The sequence below is a fragment of the Zonotrichia leucophrys genome, chromosome 4 (assembly GCF_028769735.1).
Source record: "Zonotrichia leucophrys gambelii isolate GWCS_2022_RI chromosome 4, RI_Zleu_2.0, whole genome shotgun sequence".
In the NCBI taxonomy this organism is placed as follows: Eukaryota; Metazoa; Chordata; class Aves; order Passeriformes; family Passerellidae; genus Zonotrichia; species Zonotrichia leucophrys.
In genome coordinates this window covers 21,779,421-21,790,026 of record NC_088173.1, presented here as the reverse complement: position 1 = coordinate 21,790,026, position 10,606 = coordinate 21,779,421, and positions in this window count along the sequence as shown.

Below are 10,606 nucleotides of genomic sequence, written 5' to 3'. Positions count from 1 at the left end.
CTTGTGCCACTGGGCACATTCATTTTTCTATGAGAATAAACCAGCTTAAAATAATAATGAGCTCAACAAGGAATGACCAAGTCTTTGATGATGACAAGACCTATAGCTTCAGGCACAAGCTTGAGCTCTAAGAGGAAAAGAGATTTGTCATTTTTTCCCACTGTTTGTTTTTTCCTGCAGTGCATGAGGAATACAGAAAAATAAGCAAGTATGACTGTACCTTTTTAGGAGAAACTCCACTCGCTTAACAGAGCACAAGGAAATGCACCATTTGTGGTAAAAAAAGAAAACCAAAAAGAAAAGAGTCTAAGTAGGTTTGGAGGTATGATTTATAAAGCAATAACAATTCTTCTGGAAATAGCTATGCCAGAATTAGGGTAAACATGCTAAAGAATCAAGGAAAAAGTACTCAGCTATAAAGTATAAATATTTCCTCCCATGAATTATGACAGCTTAATATTTTCCAAAGGAGTAAATATTTATGGAATATTATTTTAAAATATTTTTCTTCCATAATTATGTGAAGTGTTCTAAGGCACTGGAGAATCTCATAAAAGGAGAGGCTGAGACCAAGGACTGGTTAGCCCAAAGAAGAGAAGGTTCAAGAGGACCTTATCAATGTGTATAAATCCCTAATAAGGTCAGAGAATACAGTAGCCAGATCCAGACCCTTCTCAGTGATGTCCATGTGAAAAGATGAGAGGCATAGATTGAAATGTAGGAAATTTTATTTAAACAAAGGAAAAAAAAACAACCTTACTTTGTTTAAGGTTGATTGAACACTGGAATGGGTTGTCTAGGCTGGTTGTGGAATCTCCATCCTTAAGTCTATTCAATACCTGACTGGACATGGCCCTGAGCATCCTGCACTTGGGCCTTGCTCCTAGCAGAAGGACGAAGTAGAAAATCTCCATTCCAATTTCAGCAATTCCATGACATATTTTATATTACTGTTTATGAATAACCATTCTGAAAAATATTTTTTTTTGGCAGAAAAATGTAGAATTTACTGGTCTCTATTTGTCATACTTGCTAGTTAGATGAGTTTCTTGTATTCTTTTTTTTTCCTCTGGCCTGATATTGGCCATGCCCTGCCAATGATTGCCATGACAATGAATTTATTTGATATATCATTTGATTTACTCTTGCAATAAGCATACACAAAATATTTTACTCTCTGCACAATGAACTGTGTCTCTTTTGGGAGTTTTGCATAGCTAAAACATTTGGCAAATGACCTTGAACTGTCAGAAAAAGGTGCTGTACTGGAGGACTTTGTTTTCTTCTGGACAGTCTGTTCAACAAAACCATGGCTTCAGACATATATGAAAAAGGTTGATCTCCTCCAAGAAAGGTCTCCATCTTATCTAGCATTTTGATTTGAAGAAAGGAGTGGTTTGTTCTGTCACAACCTGCTAAACTATGATCAAAGCTAGGGATTCATTGGCTATCAGGAATAGCATACTATACATAAAATAAGATGTAAGAATGCTTTTCAAATACCTGAGGTTGACTTTGTGTTCAGTTTTTATGCACTCAGTTTTTATCACTGTTCAGCTTTAATTCAAGAACACGTTTGCATTCAGGAAGGCGTTTATAAACATTGAGTAAGTTTGGCCCTAACACAGCAGAAAAGTAAGTTATAAGATAGAGTGAGCATAAGCTACTAGGCTAGAAAAGAAAAATGTGATATTTAGATGAAAGAAATGCTTCTGTTTGACACAGACTGAGAAAGAAGGAAAACAGACATTCTGGTCATCCTGGAGGCACAAACCTGATTCAGATTTTCTAGCAGACCTGGATTCTTATGTGTATATGTGATTGGTAGGAAATCACATATTCCTTCACATTGCATTTTGCCTGGTGCAAACAATGGGAGCATTGTTTTGTAGGTCAATGTGTGATCTCAGTGTGTCTTATGTCAAGAGAAGTGCTTTTAAAAAGTAAATGGTTACAATTCAAAGTAATGTTTAGCAGAAAAGGCTACTTTATCCAAGCAAATGTGACAAGGCCATGGCATATGCCCAGCACAAAAATGTTTGTCCTGTTTCATTTTTAAAAAAGTGGATGATACAGGTCAGCTAAGACTATTAATATCAAACAATTCCTGTTTTCTGGCACAGAGGAGATACATCTTAAGGTAGAGAATGCTGCCAGTGAACAGTATGGCCAAAGCCGTGTAATTTTTCTAAGCTGCCACTCTCTTCCCCACACAGGTGTCAGCACAGGCTGCCCCACCACGCACTGCTGCACCCTTCATGCCTTCATCACCCTGGACACACGCCATGGTGTCCTAAAAAAAGGTGTCTGAAAAAGCCCAGCTCCAAAGATCTCCAGAACCTCATCCTTCTTGTCCAGGTGAGCTGCCCTAAGTGTTTCAAATTGAAACAGAGGCCCAGCTGGGTGGTAGAAGCCCCTGGTTGTTCAGGACCTTGCAGAGACTCCCCTTCTTGATCCTCCCCCTTCTCAGATGAATATTGTCCTGTAGAAGCACGGGACCTTTGGAGGATGGATGGGAAGGTGTTGGAAAGCAGTCATCTTCTACACTGTGGCTACCACACCCATACTGATGAGCCTTGCAGTGGTGTCTGCCCACAAGCCCAGCTCTGGTAAGAAAAAAAGTGCCTTAAAGCATGCTTCTGGGAAGGTGCTGGGTTAAAGCAAAAAGATAAGGATACCTGCAAGATCTCCTCAAAAAATGGCTTCTAAAGACAAACTTTAAAATTCTAATTCTAAAGCAGTTTAGATTGTAGCAATGGAATTACATTAAAGATTGATTTATTATAGTTTAAATTCTGGCTGCCAGAGGATGGAAGAGCTACTTTTTACTGAAAAAGCAAGAATTTGCTTTTAAATTTTACCTGAATGATGTAATAAGAATGACTTAATAACTACAGACTGAGAAAATGATATATGTTGGCTATGACCCAGCCAGGTTATTCTGTTAACTGAATTAAGCCCTGTGTTAAAATAGATCCCTTTTCAGTTCCTTTTACATTATAGAAGTATTCTGAGCATTCTATAAGTGCTCATTCATTACATTTACTGTCAATTGTTCCACGTGAATAATTTACAGCAAATGATCTCCAGAAAATCAATACCAGACTTCTGAATTTACAGAGCTTTTGGATATGTAGGAGCAAAGCTTTTATATTAACTAGAAATAGATCTAACTTTCCCCCTGCACTGTAGAAAAGAAATCCCAAAGATAAGAAATCTTTCTGAGTCTAAATAATTGTTAGTACTTACCAGTTATTTACTAAAATTCAGTGTTCTGTCCTAGCATTGCCATTGGCATTGATGTCCTTAAGAGGAAGGTGAGGTGTGATGTGTAGGCATTTTCAGGGTCCTTTGCTACATTCTTATGATGTTTCCTAGTAGGAACACAAAGAAAAAAGGCATGGATAAAATGGGGAAATACAATGCTTCTTTTCCATAATGATACACAAAATACTGCCTTCATGTGCAAATAAGCACTATCAGCCATGGCCTGGAATGCAGGCCTTGTAACTCCCTTGCTTACAGGGAGTCACTCACTAACACTGCAACAGTTTGTAATAATTTCAAGAAAAAAAGCTGATTATATTACTTCTTTTATGCATTTTTTAATGTTTAAATAATACCCTTGAGTAAGTAGTCCCTTTTTTCTTCCCAGTGCTTGAAGCATTCCTAGTATTATTAGCTCCAGCCATCATTGGTGTTACCTCAACGATTTTGTGCATGAGACCTCTGATGTCTTCCCTGCCCAGTGCAAGGCAAGGCAAGAGATTTTTGGCTCATGTCAAATAGCAGTTTCTGGCCTTGGGTTGGAGCTACAGCACCAGCCAAGGAAGTCCCACAGTAGACACCAGGGACAGGCTTGTAACAGGCTTGTCTTTTTCTCTCTCAGACACAAATCTCCAACACTAGCTGAGGAGGCCTTGTGTTCTCCACCTCCCTTACCTGTGTGGCCTGTGGTGTGACACACCCATCAACTTCATGAGACTCTTTTCAGAAACTGCCTGTACTCCCTTCCATTACTCCTATACCTTGAATTAAGCAGATAGACGCATACATACATACACAAGTGATTATCATGTCTGAGAAGCATCACAAGAAATCAGGTACTAGATAGGTGAAATTCAGCCAGGTCTCCAGCTTGTGCTCAGAGCCAGAGGCTCTCAGCCATATATAGTCTACCATCCTTTTTTTCACATAATTCCTGTTGTTAGTGCCTTTTGGCACTTGTGTAAAAAAATATTTTTTCACCCTTATGCCTAAATTCTTGCAGGAAATGCCTCCCTGGGGAACAGCTTTCAGTTTAGAGAATGGCACCCAGCTCTCATACAGCACTTACAAGTGAGCTGTTCAATGCTGGCTGCCAAAACCAGCATTGTGCTGCTAAAGTCAGTTCACTATATTCACCAAGAGAGAGAGGCCAGGACAGAGAGAACTTTACACACACTCAAACACACACAGTTTGTGCCATATTATTGTACCATATTATATGCTGGATATGGTAAACAACACCTTAATTAAGGCCCTTCTTTAGTACTTAGAATACCTATAAAAAGGGGAGAATTTTTCATTTGCTATTTTGGGTCTGTTGTGCCAGCATTAACGATTTGTTTCATAAATATGTACTCATCCATGCATGCACTACTGTTTAAGTACATATTAAAGAAAAAAATCTTTCAGCCATAAAGGTGAATACCCATTTAGTTTGTTCAGTGACAGTGAGGTTAACCCCAGGACTCCTTTCCTCCAAGCTCTTATTTTCTACATTATGTTTGAAGACTTTTTCATTTAGAATATAATTCCTGCAGAAATTAATGGTAACATCTTGCGTATTATAAGAAGAAAAGTATCAATATTTTAATTCTTTTTTCTACCTTGATGCAATAACAAAATAAAATTTCAATTTAAGCTGTAGTCTGAGAAGGGCCCAGATATCCCACTGATTGGAAGGCTATTAGATATTTTGTGAAATGGGACCTCCAACATCATGTTGGATGTTTTAAAGGATAAAATTTGTTCTGCTCACCATTTCAGAAGATGCACCAACAAAATATGACAGCTAAGAAGTAGCTGAATAGCTGCCAGAATTTCTGAAGTCATAATGAAGCTGTAACAAGTCATTCAGACACTGCTATACTTAATATCTTGCACTGGCCAATTATTTTCAAATCATTAGTTGAAATTTGCTGCCAGAGGCAGTAGTTCTCAGCTGTGTAACTGATTCCCAGGAATCAGATACAGTCAAAAGTAACACTGTGTTAAAAAAAAAATCACTTTGGCCATTATCATATAGCTAATATATTGATTGTATCTCTTATATCTATCTCTCTATCTAAAATTATATATCTGTCTAATTCTTACCAAAAAGTTAATGAATTAGAAAGAGAAGCTGAGGTGTACCTCTCTTTAGGATAGTACAAATGTTACATCAAGAGTAACACATAAAAGGAATCACTTCTACTTCTACATACATAACCTTCACAAACTTTCCTGGGAATTTTAAAAACAAAGAAAATTAAATACAGGAGAAATGTTAATCTAGTACTTTCTCTTTCTCTACTGGTCACATACCATGCAGAATAAGAATTTTGTGTATCATCTGCAGTTAAATAGTTTTTTGTTTTTTGTATTTGAACGAGCTCATTCTTAGAAAAGCAGCTTTTTCTTTCAAGCCTGCAGTAAGAAGGAACATATTATGCAAGCACGCAATGAAATGTCTTTATCATCTAAGGCTATTCATGCTAGAACAAATAAAATATTGCAGTTGTCTTCAGTGAAAACTCAGCTGACCCTTTACTAGCATAACATCTATTATGCAACTCCCAATTATGTTTCTCTAGACTTGATTAGGCTTTTTATTTCAAATAATAGCGATAAAAAACTTAGCTTTCACATGTGAAAATTCTTCATTAATCAACTCTATTTTTTAATAATTCATTTGCTACTTACATAAGCTTTTACAGGCTAAAAAGCAATGTTTTGGTTGATGGTGTTATTTCACCCTTTGTGGAGAAGTCTTCCCCTGAGTCATGCAGTATTAATTCTGATATGCGTGAATGCAACAATATAAAAAATGATGCAACAAGAAAAATAATTAGTACTTTATGCCCCATTTGAATAGTTGAAGTGTAAAAACTTAACCAGGGAATGAAAAAAGAAAACCATAATGAGGCAACTGTAACAAGCGACAGCGAGCCAAAGTCACTGTTCTTATTTATCTATCAGTTTCCATTACTCAAGCAATACTAGGAAAGAGAGATTTGCCAGTGTAAATTAATTAGGATATATATAAAACTATTTGTAATAGAGAAAAATTATGTATTTAGAGAAGATTGAAAACAATAAACCACTTGTATAGTAGGATATATAAGAAGGCTGATTCTTCCAGAAGAAATTGAAGGAAGAGAAGATGAGTGTCCAGTATAGTACAATGATTAATCTGTAGGCATAAGAGACTGGAAAGAAAAATTCACTGCAATATTTAAGAAATTTGAAGGAAACATTTGAAAGCAACTAAATGGCAATAGTCTGCCAAATCATCTTTGGGTGTAAAACAAATGTACTTAAACAGGGCTGTGAACATATTAGCAGGAAGGAAAACAAAACACATATTTGCACTGAATTAGGAGCCAACTATTAACTAAACCAAGACCCATGGTCAGAAAAATATAATCCTTGCACAATAGAAAAGGAGGTGGTCTTGATGGGAAGATATTGGATGTTTTAGGTGGGGAAATGATGCCTTAAGTTTTAACTTTCATATTTTTCAGATTCTGTGCTGCCTAGGCCTGTTGCTCTGAGCTTCATATTAAGCATTGGTAGGTTCTCTTCACAGGGTAGGTAAACAAACCAATCCTTTTCCAGCTTGAGACCAAGGACAACCATTATAAGTTTCAGGCCAAAAGGTATAAACAGTGATGAACTGAAGAAAGGAAAACAAGGAGGATGGGACTTCATAACATAAAGCTATAATTGGACAATAAACTCCAATATGAAAATGGGCCAAAACTTACAAAAGTGTGAGACCTTGTGACTGGTTGTCCATTTTGTGACAATTTTGGGAACATCCTGGATGCAGCCCTGGCCAGGCTCTTGTACTGCCCAAGGTGTATCAGTTGAGGCCTTTTAATAAATACCTACTTCATTCTCTGGTCTCTGTTTCAGGTCAGACTCTCAAGGCGTCATTTCAATTATGAATGTTCTCAAGAAGAACTAAATGATCAAAAATACAGAATCAATATTCAGGTTGATATACAAATGATTACTTCCAGGCATGCTAAGAAATGCAGAAAATGAAATCTAAAATGGCAAATATCCCTACTCCTCTTCCCTCCTCCCTTACATAATATCCTCTACATTATTTTCATCAATTACACAAACGTTAGCAGAGGGATAAGTGTCAATATTTTCTCACTGGGAACTCTGATCTCTGAAAGGTCTGAAAGGAGGGACACCACCAGCCAGCAGGTTGAGGGAAATGATTCTGCACCTCTGCTCTGCTCTGCTGAGACTTCATGTGTATTGCTGCATCTAGTTCTGTCGTGCCCAGTGCAGGAAAGACATGGAGAGTGAGTCCAGAGAAGGGCCACAGAAAGTCAGAGGGCTGGAACACCTCCTCTGAGAAAAGGCTGAGAGAGCTGGAGTTGCTCAACCTGGAGAAGAGAAAACTCTGGGGTGACATTATAGCAGCCTTCCAGTATTTAAATGGGACTTATAAGAAGGATGGAGAAAGATTTTTTTAGCAGGGCCTCCAGGAACAGGACAAGGGATAATGGTTTTAAACTAAAGATGAGTAGCCTCAGATTAATGAAAAAATGTTTTTCAATGAGGGTGCTGAAGCACTGGCAGAGGTTGCTCACAGTGATTGTAGATGCCCCATCCCTGGAAACCTTCAAAGTCAGTTTAGATGGGGCTCTGAACAGCCAGACTGAGTTGACGATATCCCATGTCATTGCAGAAAACTGGTTCTAGATGACCTTTGAAGGTCCCTTCCATTCCAAACTATTCTATGATTTTATGACAGAATGTCTGGAAATTGAGTGGTAACCTTTATTCCAGTCCAAGCTACTGCTCTTAATATTCTGCCTATGACTGGTATTACAGACATGGGTATAATAATATTAACAGCCAAAATCCTCCTATTATTTTTTTTATTGACTGCACTGTCTTCTATATAAGGTTTTTAATGGATAATATTTTAATTTTCTTATTTTGGTGGTGGGTTTTTTTGGTCTTTTTAAACTTAATTTTCTTCTTTATCTTTTCAGGGGTACTCTGATTATGTCTGCATAATAACTATAGCTAATAGTTTCTTTAAGCAGAAACTTGAATTAAGCAATGTCTAATTTCAAAGCTGTTTATATTTTTTGTGATCTGCCATGTGCAAGTTTACAGGTGAAAATGACGTGCTACAGCCTGGATCAAATAAAGTTTTCATGCTATCACATTGTCTCACATTGCATTTTATTTGTAAATGAAACTGGTTTTGCACAATGATTACTCTCTCTGAGTGATTTCAGCTAAAGAAAAATAGGTGTTGTGTTGACACAACTCCACTGAAGCATGCAATGATTTCAGACATTTGAAGGTGCAACTGGGAGACTGCATTTAAATTCACTTGAAGTACAGTCAATGTAGCTTTCAGGCTGATGAATATGGACAGTATATAGGCCACAGGACACAGTAAATTTGCATCGTTTAACTGCCTTCTGAATCCTGACTATACATAATTCATTCATTACTGAGTTGCAAAAGATCTGTTTATTTTCAGATATTAAGAGCAATTATACAAAACTCAACAAGCAGGAGATTATGTTGACATCCACTTCATTGTGCCACTGGCTTAACACTACTTTAAATACAGTCTGATTGAAATTTTATTTACACTATCAATGATTCTCTCATTCCAGCAGGACTGTGTATGGCTGATGCATTTTCATATTGTATTGCAATTATCTTTTTAGAATCTGGATGAGTAGATGCAACCACGTCCACAAGACTGCAAGGGGAATGGTTGCAAATGCTTCACATTTGCACTACTCCAAAAACTGTGCACTTCTAAAATTCATGGGGGGCTATATTTGACAGGAAGAGTGAAGCTATGACTGCTCATGTATGTTCTACTGCCTTGTTTATGTTCTCAATAGAAAACAATCAATACATATGGGCTTTTAGGGAGCATGAAGCAGCCAAGAATAATATAGGCAGGGAAAGGCAAGGAGAGCTCCTTTCCTTCACCTCCTCTGCCCCCCAGTATCTGGCTCAGTTTTAATCTCAAGTAAGGCAGCAGTGCTCAGGTCTATGCTAATACGTGACCAAACAGCCTAACCACGAGGCTGAGCTGTATTCCTGGGTAAATTTCTCTCCTGTGGAAAATGCTGCTTTTCAATTAAGAAGCTTTAGTGTTCATTGGAGCAGGAACTAGAGCCTGCACATGAATCAACCTTTTGTTTCTTCCCTCTCCTTTCTCTTTGTCCCAGTGACTATTTCATTACTTTCTGCTAGGGTAATTAATTGAATACCTTCAGCTGGAGAAATTTGGAGCAAGAGAGATATGTCCCTGACTATCTGGTAAAGTTGCAATTAGGGCGCTCTGCTGAGATGGAAAATACTTTCATCAAAATGCAATCAGATATGGAGGAGACATTAACTGAGTCCCAGCTGAGCACCCTGTCAGCTCTGCAGCTGTGCTCTATGGCAGGAGTGGACATTTTGTGGGGTTTTTTGCAAAGGTTTCAGATTGCTTTGAGTGCATCTTCAAGGTCCTACCCTGGAGGTCTAATCTCTGTATCCCACTGTCACTGAGACACATCATAGAAAAGGGGCAGCTTTTCTCTAGGCATTTCTGTCACCCCAAGCAGCAGAAATGTCAGCACTTCAGAGCTTTGCTGGGTGTTTTGATGCTATAAATTCTGGTGACTTCATTCGGGGTGTGCCAAAGCATTTTACTGAGCTAGAGGAGGAGCTGCAGCAATATTCTCTCTCACAGCACGCAGCAACGTGCTGGGCATCATCCTCCTCCCCATACAGAGTGCTCTCTCTGAGATTCCAAGGTTTACCACACAGCATGCCACTGCAGACAGCTATTTCCTATTTCATTTAACAAGTTACTGAGCTGTGTGGCCAAGTTCAATGGGTAATCTTACACTTTGAGTTACCATTAGATTTGCCATTACTTATCTGTTTTAGGAAAACTATTCATTCTGTGTCTTAATAGGACACCAGGCAGAGATGTATATGAGAGATGTGTAATTCAGAAAAAATTATGCTGCCAGAAAATTCAAAACAACTCCTGTTTAATCTGTATCAAACAGACTTATCAAGTATCTTATTATATATTTAAAGGGAAAGGAAGAAAAATTGGGTCAGAAGCCATGATACCTAGTCAGAACAATCTGCAGAATCACTGTAAAATGAATATGTGAAGTGCAAGTGAATCGTGGCCTGGGGAGCAGAAGCTGATTAAGCTTTTATAAGTCTGTTTAATGCACTGATGACCTGATAGTTTGTAGATCCTCCATTTCCCTTGATGTTTAGCAGCTTTGTATTTTAAAAAATCTGAATAAAATACAATAAACCTTTCTGGAAAGGACCAGCCCATAAGATTTCT